Source organism: Adiantum capillus-veneris, chromosome 27 (assembly GCF_014529385.1).
Source record: "Adiantum capillus-veneris isolate H3 chromosome 27, ASM1452938v2, whole genome shotgun sequence".
In the NCBI taxonomy this organism is placed as follows: domain Eukaryota; kingdom Viridiplantae; phylum Streptophyta; class Polypodiopsida; order Polypodiales; family Pteridaceae; genus Adiantum; species Adiantum capillus-veneris.
In genome coordinates this window covers 96,402,908-96,414,665 of record NC_140957.1, presented here as the reverse complement: position 1 = coordinate 96,414,665, position 11,758 = coordinate 96,402,908, and the positions used below count along the sequence as shown (strand labels likewise).

The following is an 11,758-nucleotide window of genomic DNA, read 5'->3' as shown; positions in this document are numbered from 1 at the left end:
TCCCATGGAAGAAGATATCATTAAATTCTTGCAGGCACTCTCGTCTAGAAGAATGTTGTCTCATGAGGAGGTCTCATGCCGATGGACAAAGCGAGTAGGCCGGCCTCGCGACCCTCGCATGACTCCTTAAAGTCAGGCAGGAAAATCTCTTTGCTGATGTAGTCAAAGAAAAAGAGTGCGACCAAGCAGTTAAAGGTTTTACGTTCGAGGTGAAGACCCTGAAGGTTGGTGTTCCTTCAGGTTCAATCTTTACGAGTGGAAACAAGACAAGAACAATCTCTTCAATGCTCAAATCAAGCATATCATTCGAAAGAATTTTGAAGTGCTCTAACTCTAAAGACTATGCTCGTGCATGAGCTAAAAGAGATCAACAAATAGATAGAGGCAAGCCTACATGGGAACAAAAGAACTTGCACACAAGCATATTGCAATGAAATCTTCCAGGAAAGTCGGGCTGATCGAGCCTTCACGGCTCTAGAGAAGTCTTTGCTGCAACAATTGAAGGTAGTGGAGGCAATCACTATTGTGATTCTACCAGCACTTATCAAAGATGGCTAGCTTTACAATTTAAATTAACACCTGTGTTCGGATTTAGTGGGAGAGTCCCAAACAGATCCAAGCTGACTCAATGGATTCAGGAACCTCAAATTCTTGGGCATGACGAAGCAGTTGAAAGTACTACATACCTTGCCAAGGGCTTCTGCTAGGTTAGGTTCAAGGAGGGTGATGATGTCTCAAAGATCCTAGAAAAGGATCCACTCATATTTAACAAGACCACTGTCTGCGTGGTACCATGGGAACCAATTTTTAACTTTGTCCTTGAATGTAGAGTAATGAGACATCACATGCTACTTGACTGCAAAGTAATGAGAGACACGCGATATTATTGCTTCCTAGGTATCCTCTACTCTGTAGCATAGGATGTGGCCACACCCTTCTCATGTCTCCACCATTGTGAAACGTGCCAAAACCCGTCCCGCCAGCATGGATCACTAGTTCTAGCATGCATCCTCCCATCCTAATCATGGGCTACGCCCATTAAGTAAAAGGCTAATGGCATATCATGGGTATAGGTTCTCTCTCTCTCTCTCTCTCTCTCTCTCTCTCTCTCTCTCTCTCTCTCTCTCTCTCTCTCTCTCTCTCTCTCTCTCTCTCTCTCTCTCTCTCTCTCTCTCTCTCTCTCTCTCTCTCTCTCTCTCTCTCTCTCTCTCTCATGACCTCGTGGTCCTTGCAAGGGGCAACCGCCTAGCGAAGAGACAAAACTCCAGGAAGAGAGCGTCAAGAGGAATTCGATTCATAAGCAGTCATCACCCATTCTTGGAAGTTGGGGTGGCTCGGCGTATTGTGTTCTGCAGAGAAACAGATTGAATATCGGGAGGTGGACCAGACGGTCAAATGATTCCATACTTTAGTACTGCTTACATTTGTATGATGCGTTGTGGCTCCATCTGGCTCGCTCTCTCAATAGTCTCTTCCCTTGCAAAACATGTCAGAACCAGTCCGCTCCGGTGCAGACTGGTTCAAGCATGCATCCTCTTGATAATTGGTTGTAGCCTCCTACGCCTACTCAGTACGTAAACGGCTGATGGCATATCATGTATAGTTTCTCTCTCTCTCTCTCTCTCTCTCTCTCTCTCTCTCTCTCTCTCTCTCTCTCTCTCTCTCTCTCTCTCTCTCTCTCTCTCTCTCTCTCTCTCTCTCTCTCTCTCTCTCTCTCTCTCTCTCTCTCTCTCTCTCTCTCTCTCTCTCTCTCATGACCTCGTGGTCCTTGAAAGGGGCAGTTGCCTGGTGCGAACAGCTATAGGCCACTACACATCAAAGTTTAGTTTTCAAGACTCAGTGAAGACATGCACAGCAAGTGCCACGGGGTAGCTTGAGGCCGCAGCTGGAGATGGCGACTAGGATGACAGGGTGATTGAGGAGGCCCAAAAAGCATGTCAACAATCCTGATTTGATGACCTGACAACAGTCATCCCCAGCGCCGGCCTTGACGATGCCGCCCCCATCATGTAATTGGCACACTTCATTCTTAGCCCCATCAAGGTGGTCGAGCATGATGCTGCCCCTTGAACCACCTCCACTCCCTGCAGGGCCGCGGAGTAGGCCATGAGCACAAGGACGGAAGCTATCCCCACTTTCAAGCTCACCATGTCTGCTTTGCTTCACCACCACGTTTTCCTGATCTGCAGCCAGATTGTACTTAGATTTCAATTAGATGATCCTCTCTCTCATAAAAATAAAAATAAAAAAACCCTCCTGAAATAGTCTGCGCCGGGGCAGACTGTTTCAAGAGGTTTTTTTACAAGGTTTTGGACGTCATTTTTTGGATGCCTCTACCTACCATGCCGACGTCAAGGCCGACCCTCATCACGTCTTTCTCTCGCTCACGTACAACAGCTTTTTTAAGTTTTCAGGAGAGAGAGAGAGAGAGAGAGAGAGAGAGAGAGAGAGAGAGAGAGAGAGAGAGAGAGAGAGAGAGAGAGAGAGAGAGAGAGAGAGAGAGAGAGAGAGAGAGAGAGAGAGAGAGAGGCTTCTCAACTCACCCAGTCGCCTACAGAGTCTAGACAAAAGTGAGAGAGAGAGAGAGAGAGAGAGAGAGAGAGAGAGAGAGAGAGAGAGAGAGAGAGAGAGAGAGAGAGAGAGAACTACTAAAAACAGTTTATGCCGAAGATGCGGACTATTTTCAATAGTTTTTTTTTTGGGTTGAGAGAGAGAGAGAGAGAGAGAGAGAGAGAGAGAGAGAGAGAGAGAGAGAGAGAGAGAGAGAGAGAGAGAGAGAGAGAGAGAGACTTGTGGAGCTTTCGATGGCTGTCGATATTTTAGAGAACGTGGTAGATAGAGCTCAAAGCTCTGCTCGACCAAGCTACACGACGTCGTCACGACCTGATGTGCAGAGTCTTATATCCTCAAAAATATAGACATTAGAAATGGTAGAAGCCTTGTCTGCGCAATATCAAGGGAAGGCCACATGACTTCATACCTCAAAAAGTCAAAGATCATCAACTCATCATAAAGCTTGTCTAGTTTTAGCTGGGATCAGGATGTTGAAAAGTAAAAGATCTAGATATCTCTCTTCCAGGGGCCTCCAAGGAGAAAATTGGCATTGATGTGGATTTTAAGGCAAGATTCTTGAAGTTGAAGGTCCATTATATTGATGGCAAGAATTATCGTATGGGTGATTATCGTATGGGTGTAAAGCTATCGTACCTGAGAAATGTAGTGTCATTGTTAGGCCTACTCGGATTAACATTATTTTGAAGGAGTGGGAGAAGGGCACCTGGCAATATCTTCATGGGAATGAAGACAAGTCTAATCTATGGAGTGATGATAAAGAACCCATGTCTGGGCTCATGCAAATAATGAGGAATTTTTTCCTTTGTTGCAACTTTGTACTATAGAAAATCGAGAGCTCCATGGTAGGATAGGTGGTTTGGGGTCATGGTGAGAGTCCATGGTAGTTCTAACTTCTTTTCGAGACGTCACTAATGATATAAGGTTTTACATTCTGGTATAGAAGTAGATATATCCACTTGATTGTTGATATAGCAGTCATGATTAGTCCAAAGAACTATTTTGGTATGGAAGTGGATCCATCCACTTGATTGGTCCAGAGAGTTGGAATCAATGTTCCCAGGGAATGTCGTACAAATTCCCTTATGGTAGATTCAAACCTAGGAAAGTTTTCCCACTAATAGGCATTTTTTACAATTTAACTCTAATTTTATGAATTCTCCAAGCGGATTTTCTCCCTCTCCATCTATTTTGATTTTTCAACATCCAGTGCTCACCCAAAACATTTGTGAGAGAAACTACTGATAAAATCAGCTCAAGGCTAAGCTGAGGCACACTTTTCTCAAACATTAGTTGGCATGGTAGTGGCATCAAACCTCCATTTTTTGGTTCAGAGAGAGATTTCTCAAATCACATATAGACCTAAGACTGAGAGAGAGAGAGAGAGAGAGAGAGAGAGAGAGAGAGAGAGAGAGAGAGAGAGAGAGTCTCCAAAAATTAAAAGAAAGCCCAAAAAACTCAAATAAAATATTTTGTGATTGCAATATTGATAGAATGCCACATGAGATACTGCTTATAAAACAAAGCTCAATGTTTGTGAAAAAGTAGCTCGGTTTTTCTTTGCTCTAGAATGTTCGCTCGCCGTTTGGTAAGACTCGCACAAAATTATGCAATATTGGGTACCAAAGGCTCAGCTTCAAACAAATCCTAAGTAGATTTGGTACCCAAGGAACAATTAAAAAAGAAGCAGAATACCTACAAACGACATAAACCAGCTCCAGAATCCAAAAGCAAGGAGAAAGTGTAACCATCAAGTGGGTGTGGATGCCAAAGAATAGACTAGAAGCAAAAAAAACAACCAAAATAATCTATTAATGGTCGACAAAGCTTCAACAACCACCAATTCAGTCAACAAAGAAACAAACCAATACCTCAAAAGATTGAATGAACAAGCAATGATGGTTGCATTCAAAAATCCATTAAAGAATGAGCTCAACTAATCCAAGATCTTATTTTCAACAGGATTAATAAACATGAAGCCTCAACATCAAAAACCCTTGAGCACTCAGCTCAGGACCCTCTTTTTGCATAGCATAGCGTTTTTTTTTTTTTTGGGGGGGGGGGAGGGGGGCGGGGGGTCACTTAATAATTATATAACTATCACTGAGTGCAACAAAAGGGATTATAAAATTTCATTTCTCCTCACATTTTCACATACAAAAGGGTATTGTGAAATGGAATTGGGGAAAAAAATTACTGATTGAATAAGAAAAGGGTGTATTTTATTCGTTGAAAATTCACAAATAAATAGTTCTAAAAATAGTCCTTGAATGCACGTGAAATACAAAATTTATACGTGGTGACCCCCCCCCCCCCCCCTGAGAGTGTTTTGGAATACATTGACATCACAAACATGGTAGAGCCAATCATGGCTATGCATAAACATGACTTATCAACCCATGCATTGCACTACCTAGGCTACACACTACCGTCCTGAAGGACTCCAAATAGGAGGGGGAAGGCATTTTGAATGCAGACCCGAACATATAAAATTTGCTAGAAAAAGTGTGTATATATATGTTAACGTGTGATTTTTTCCACAAAATTTGTTGAAAATGCTCTTATAAGTAAAGAGAATGGGGAAATTGTAGTATGATAACCCTACGGGCTACATCAAGAAATATTCTAATTTGGATTAGATTTTATGGATCTTTGATACATGTCTTCCGCAATGTTGGTTGAAATATTGAACATATACACTACATTACATAAATACATGACATGCTCCAGAGAATCCAACATCCTTGTGTCTTCCACATCAGCTTGTTGAAACTAGCATTAGGACTATGCTTGATAAATTAGTACTTGAATGGCCAATTTCTAGCTCAACGCATCGTCTAACCTCAAGAAAAAAACAAACAAATGCCGCTCATAAAAAGTCCATGTTTCAAAAAAAATTGTGGCTTTTACCTTGGAGCCATAGAAAAGGATGGGAAAACTTTTTTGATCGAGGAACATGCCCGGAGCATGATGGTGTGGCTGGTGCGGAATCCTGATGGGCCAAGGACAACATTGAAGTGCTCTATTATTTCTCCATCCTGGAGGTCCAAAACCTATTGTAATGGAAATAGAAATATATTTATTTATTGCAGATGACAGGTGGCAAAAGCATAAGTGGTCAATTGAAAATACAAAAGGAAATCAAGGTATTTGATATTGTATTATTAAAGAGCTTGATTATGAGCTTTGGCCACTTTATGTACGGGTGGACAATTTGTATTCATTTTGAGCATTCAAGAAATCTATAAATAAATATGTGCAAGAGGAAAATGCTCACTCTTGCACAGGGGAAGATTGCACCCAGCATATGTGTTCATCTTCTCCTCTCTCATCTCTCTTCTCTCGTCATGCCGATGTAGCACTCCTCTCTAGGAGCTGCACTCGCATGTGTTTATGTGCTCTGTTTCGCTCTCTGACTCTCTCAAATCATGTGTGTATATGCAATCTGCCAGGTATACAGTTCTATTGATTTTATAGCTTGTAGCATGTTACTTTACGTATTTTGCAGGCCCTCTATGCTATCGGTTGTTGCACTGGTATCAAAGCTGGTGGAATGCTTCTGACAGTGTGATACTCATGCCAACAATGAGAGGCATGATGGGACAAATTTTAAAGATAAGTTTTCCTCGTTCACTTCTTTCATTGGCATGATGCTGAGGCAAGCTTTTCCATGCATGAGAAAACCCCCATATATTTTTGCCCTTTTACCAAAATATTTCCCATTATATAAGTTACTTTTGATTTTTTCTTCCTTTTTCACAAACGTTTTAGCCTTTATTAAATAAATAAGACTTATGCTAATCAATCACGATGTAGCATAAATAAATAAGCTTTCTTTGTTGATCTCTCTTTTGACCTTAAATATTAAATATATATAAATTACATTATATATTTTAGTATTTTCTAATATATTTTTCATGTATGTATATTATTCCACCCTACCAAATATTTTATTCACTTATTTTCATTTTCAAACCTCAACCCCACTTTCAAATTTCAATAATACCTCCATCTAGATGATTGCCAATCTTTTCAACACTCTAGGTCATGCTTTCATTCACATGAAGGAGCTTACACTTAAAGGCAAGAGAGAAGTCCACTCAAAGGGGACCACCAAAAGACTTTTTGCAACCACAAATAATACATTATTTGGCTGAATTTTTTAAGTAAATAAGAACCCCAAATCTGAAGGAGCGTTCAACATGAAAGATGTAGCTCGTGATCTCAACTTTTAGCTCAATTTTTTTCTGAATTTTTGGAGTTATGAACACGGAGATATGATTTTTGTAGTGGACCCCAGTTTTCTTGTGTAATGGTGACACAGGCCATCCCCAATTTTCTTCCCTCTAGAATGGCTATGGTTCTACAAGTCTTCAAGCATGATTACAAGAGACAAGGCTCTTTTAATGAGGTCTTGGAAAGTCTAGAGTGATTCTATCACCATTTTTGGAGGATCCAGCCTCATCAACAAATATCCACCTTCGACAACCTCTCTTATAATTTTCTTACCTCTCTCTTCTCTCCCTAATAAGCTTATGTCTAGCCAAAGCTAGACTATTGTAAATATTTCCTATCCTCTACATCCTACCCACATTCTCTCTTCTTCTCTCTCTATTGACTCTGGTATTTTAAATAATGAGGAGACAAGATGGGAGCCACAATCACATGCACCCCATTTTCCTAGTCACCAGAGTGGGACACTCACTTCAATTAGAAATATTGCTAAATCCTCTCCTCCTTCCCTATATAAGGAGGCCATGAGAGCTCACCAGGACACAAAAAAAACACACACACAAAAAAACACACACAACATCACCAAAGAATACACTATGCATTGTGTGTGCCTAGTGCACACACACACACCCACACCATCACCATGCTCGTCTTGAGCATGACCTCTACACCCTTGGGCTATGGAAGATGAAGGGCAGCTAAATGAAGGATGATGGCCATAACCCTCATGCGAGTCTTCGCCATCAACTCCCACCTATCCGCCATGTGCTCTACCACTCTCTCCCTTCTCATTCCCCTACCCTATGCTCCCCATTTCATCGCCTTATTCTCTAAATAAAGCTTGAGGTTTTGTGAGTATGTTTTCCTGCAATGTTTTGCCCATGTGAGGTGTGCAGAATCGCCACCTAGTCTTGTGTTTGGAGTGAGCTTGTGTATGTGTGAAGGGTGTGCGGATTCGCCATCCTTCTGTGGTGCCTAAGTACTAAGCCGCAATACCCCCTCCCTCACTCTCTCTCTCTCTCTCTCTCTCTCTCTCTCACTTGATCTCATTTCCCTTCCTCTTCATCATTACTCCCAAGCATCCATCTCTCTTGGATGAAAACTTTGTTATGGTGGTGTGTTGTTTGCGTCCTAGCCGTTGAAGCTAGGTGGTGCCCCCTGTTTGCTTTACCATGACAGGCTCGAGGCGCGCCATTCGGTCCCCGGTGTTTTAGAGGCCGTCGGGGTTCGGGGTTCGCTTTGCTCCCTCTCATTTGGTGCCCCCACTAAGGAACTTTTCATGAAACCCTTCAGTTTACAAGAGTGAAACCCCTAAACTTTTGTGAATGGATGAATGGCTAGCAGGATTTGCTAATTGGACGACAGAAGAAGAAGAGCTCCAAGCACAACTAGACAAACTCCGCATCTCTATCGAAGCTCGAGTGCCAGGCATAGCGGTAATCGATTTGCAGTGGGAGAGTCAACCAACACGCCAAACCCAGTGGATATACATAGGCCAAGTGCCAAGAAGAAGAAGGAGAAGGTCGAAACCATGTCCGCAACCTACAACCAACCCACAACAAAAAAATGGAAGGAGCTCTACACAATAGAGAATCAACACTATTCTACTTTGAGAATTGGGTAACTCAAGTCACCGAGGTAATTATCACAGTCAGTTTTCAAGTCGCACCTGATGCCGCAGCACAGATAACGGAATCATTGGCTCACACTCTCACTAGAGAAACTAGGGATCTACTGAGTTTGTTTCAAGAAAGAACACCACCCTCTCCCACAAGCTTGGACAGTGACTAAGCACCTCTAAGCTTCACATGAATCAGTACAACCTACCTCAAGACAGATCACACATACCAACACGTGTACGCTCAATCAAGGTAATACTGGATTTGAAGGCTCACTACCAGCACGTCATTGACACCTTGCCGGGTGGGGAGCAGTTTTTGGAGGTTCTAGCATCAGATCAACCATTTGTCTTACCTTTGGTACAAGGCAATGTACCGTTTGAAGTTTTAATCTATGTCCTAGTATAAGAGGGTATACACGCCTCCTTGTAAAGAAGAAAAAAAACTTTTGCAAGCTAAGCAGTGTGTCTTTCTAGCTCTCTCTCAGTAATCATGACAAGTGTAGCATTTCCAACATTTAAAGGAAAGAAGGGGGAGGATTTGGTAACAGACTTCCTAGATGACTTTGAAGTAGCATGTGTAGTGAGCAACAAAGATACGGATGAATCTCGGGTTAGAATCTTTAAGCATCTCATGAAGCTAGAAGCTAGATCATGGTACAATGCACTTCCACAAGCAACCAAGGATGACTGGGAACCCTTAAAAACCGCTTTTAAGAGGCGCTTTGGGGGAGGTACCACTTCAGAAAAGTTGTGGGACAAGTTGAGAGACTTGAAGCAGGAGGGTCTTTTAGAATATGCCACCTATGAGTCCAAATTTGTGGATTTGTGGGAACGATGGGTTGAGTCACTGGCAAGGGGGGAAGCTGCATCCGATTTCCTAAAAAAAGATCGGTTCATGCATCGCTTATGGCCGCTTCTCAAGGAGAAGGTGAAAGGTAGATTCCCGGCTACGTACGAGTTAGCTGTTGAGATTGCTTGCCTTAAGGACAAGAAGCTGCGAATGAAAGCCAAAGAAACCGAGTCAATAGAAGCAGGAACATCGCGTCGACCAGCAACTATGACAACCACCATTCCACCACCACCATCGGCTCTTGGGGTAAGAGATGACCAACAAGATATGTTGTCCCATATTACTGACCAACTGCAGAGTTTGTCTGTCCACTTAATACAACAAGGGAGGAGTCAAGAAAGAGATCAAGACCCTGGAAGAGCACGACGACAAAACAGAGAGTATCACTGCTACAACTGCGGAGAAGACGGTCACGGTATGTACTACTGTCCCAAACCACGACAAAACTATAATAGAGGAGGTAGGAGGAACCAATTGTCACCCCCTATAGAAAGAACACCCCCACCCCGAGCACCAGCCCCACCAACACAAATTCTACGTCTGCCACAATCACCACTTACAATCATCCTACGCCCACCATCAATTGGTACCCGCACACCAAGTATCATTGGTCTTGCAGAAGAGGTCAAGATGAAGGTAACCGAAGAAGGATCAAGCGAGAAGTTTATTCGAAGAACTGAAGCAGTGAAACAAGAGGTTAAAGAATCAAAAGATGCTACCCAGGTGGGGGAGGTAAGTCAAGAAAATTGTGTTACAAATGTGAGTACATCTTTAACCTTGAATGAAATAGGCACCAAAGCGATCAATCGACAACATTGGGCAGTAAGGGTAAGAAGGTGTAAAGTGTTGATTAGGCCTCGTCAGAGTAAGAGAAATTCAAAGGGCATGAAAGATACAAGAGAAGAGGAAGACCAGCCTGCTAGCAAGGCTTTGCAGAAGGTGGACAACATATCAAGCAAAGGGGAGGGCTTTGAAAACGGAAGCATGTGCACCACCATGGACCCAGGACAGTGAAGCAAGCTAAAGGAATCTTGCATCAAGGCAGTTTCACTTGAGGACCATAACGAAGAGGTAAGTATGACTGAAGGTTTGGAGTTGGATATTGCTCCAGAGGCTTGGCAGCCGAGCAAGACTTTATTGTGTACTTTTATAGACTTAGAGATGGGTAATGCCTCTAGTCTATTGAAGGGTGTTATAAACTTGGAGATGGGTAATGCCTCCAGTATATGTGAGGATGTCCATAGTAAGTTTGATGATCAATATGTTGCCAACCTTTTAAGGATGTTCCAAACTCCTCCACAACACAACATTGTGTTTGCATGGGATGCATCAGACCTATGGCTATGGCTAGCCGCTATAACATATAGAGAGAATATCAGCATGGAGATAAGAGCAAAGGAGCCATGGATAGACAAAAACCTGATAGAATGCAAGAATGAAGACCTCCTTAGCAATTTGGTACAATCTTTTACAAATAGTGCATCCTCTCTTTGGAGAAAGGTAAGTGGATTACGCTTGTATTTAAGCCGCAAGGTAGGTGGCTTGCTATTAGCATCAGTAAAGGAAGCTGATATGTTTCAGCACGCCCAAAAGAAGCATGATATGCTTGCAGTTTTTTCCAATCATGGTAGTAAGCTGGATTTTGAAAACAACTGGAGCTCACCACACCAACAAGGCGGCCATATATGGTGGATTCTTGGCACACTCTTGGGAATCATAATTTTCAGTTTTGTCTTTGCAGGAGCCAAGATGCTCATTTCCCCTCTCGCTACTGGTGGTTACAAATTTGGTCCAATTTGGCATGCAAATTTTATTGTTCGGACACTGCAAACAATGATCCTATTTTTCACTTGGGATCTAAGAGGACATTGGCACAAAGTTCTGGCAGCCATGGGCTTCCCCTTTAATCAACCGACACTATTCCAAGGAACAAGCTATCACCCAGACCTGTTACAGATTCATGAATATCCCAGAAATCTCACCAATGGCCAAATGGAATGGCTAGTTCAGAAGGCAACTCGATATCGGATCCTACAGCTAAGCGGCAGAAGAAACAGAGCTAGAGACATGAATGCCTCTAGCCTTAGGGGGAGGGCTAATGAGGCAAGCTTTTCCATGCATGAGAACCCCCCCATATATTTTTGCCCTTTTACCAAAATATTTCCCATTATATAAGTTACTTTTGATTTTTTCTTCCTTTTTCACAAACGTTTTAGCCTTTATTAAATAAATAAGACTTATGCTAATCAATCACGATGTAGCATAAATAAATAAGCTTTCTTTGTTGATCTCTCTTTTGACCTTAAATATTAAATATATATATAAATTACATTATATATTTTAGTATTTTCTAATATATTTTTCATGTATGTATATTATTCCACCCTACCAAATATTTTATTCACTAGTTTTTATTTTCAAACCTCAACCCCACTTTCAAATTTCAATAATAGCTCCATCTAGATGATTGCCAATCTTTTCAA

The 11,758-nt window shown here is 42.1% G+C and overlaps 1 pseudogene; it reads left to right on the top strand.

Annotated features, from left to right (window-relative positions):
- Positions 1–657: 657 nt before the first annotated feature.
- Positions 658–3,398, top strand: LOC147422432 (uncharacterized; annotated as a pseudogene).
- The last annotated feature ends 8,360 nt before the right edge of the window (positions 3,399–11,758 follow it).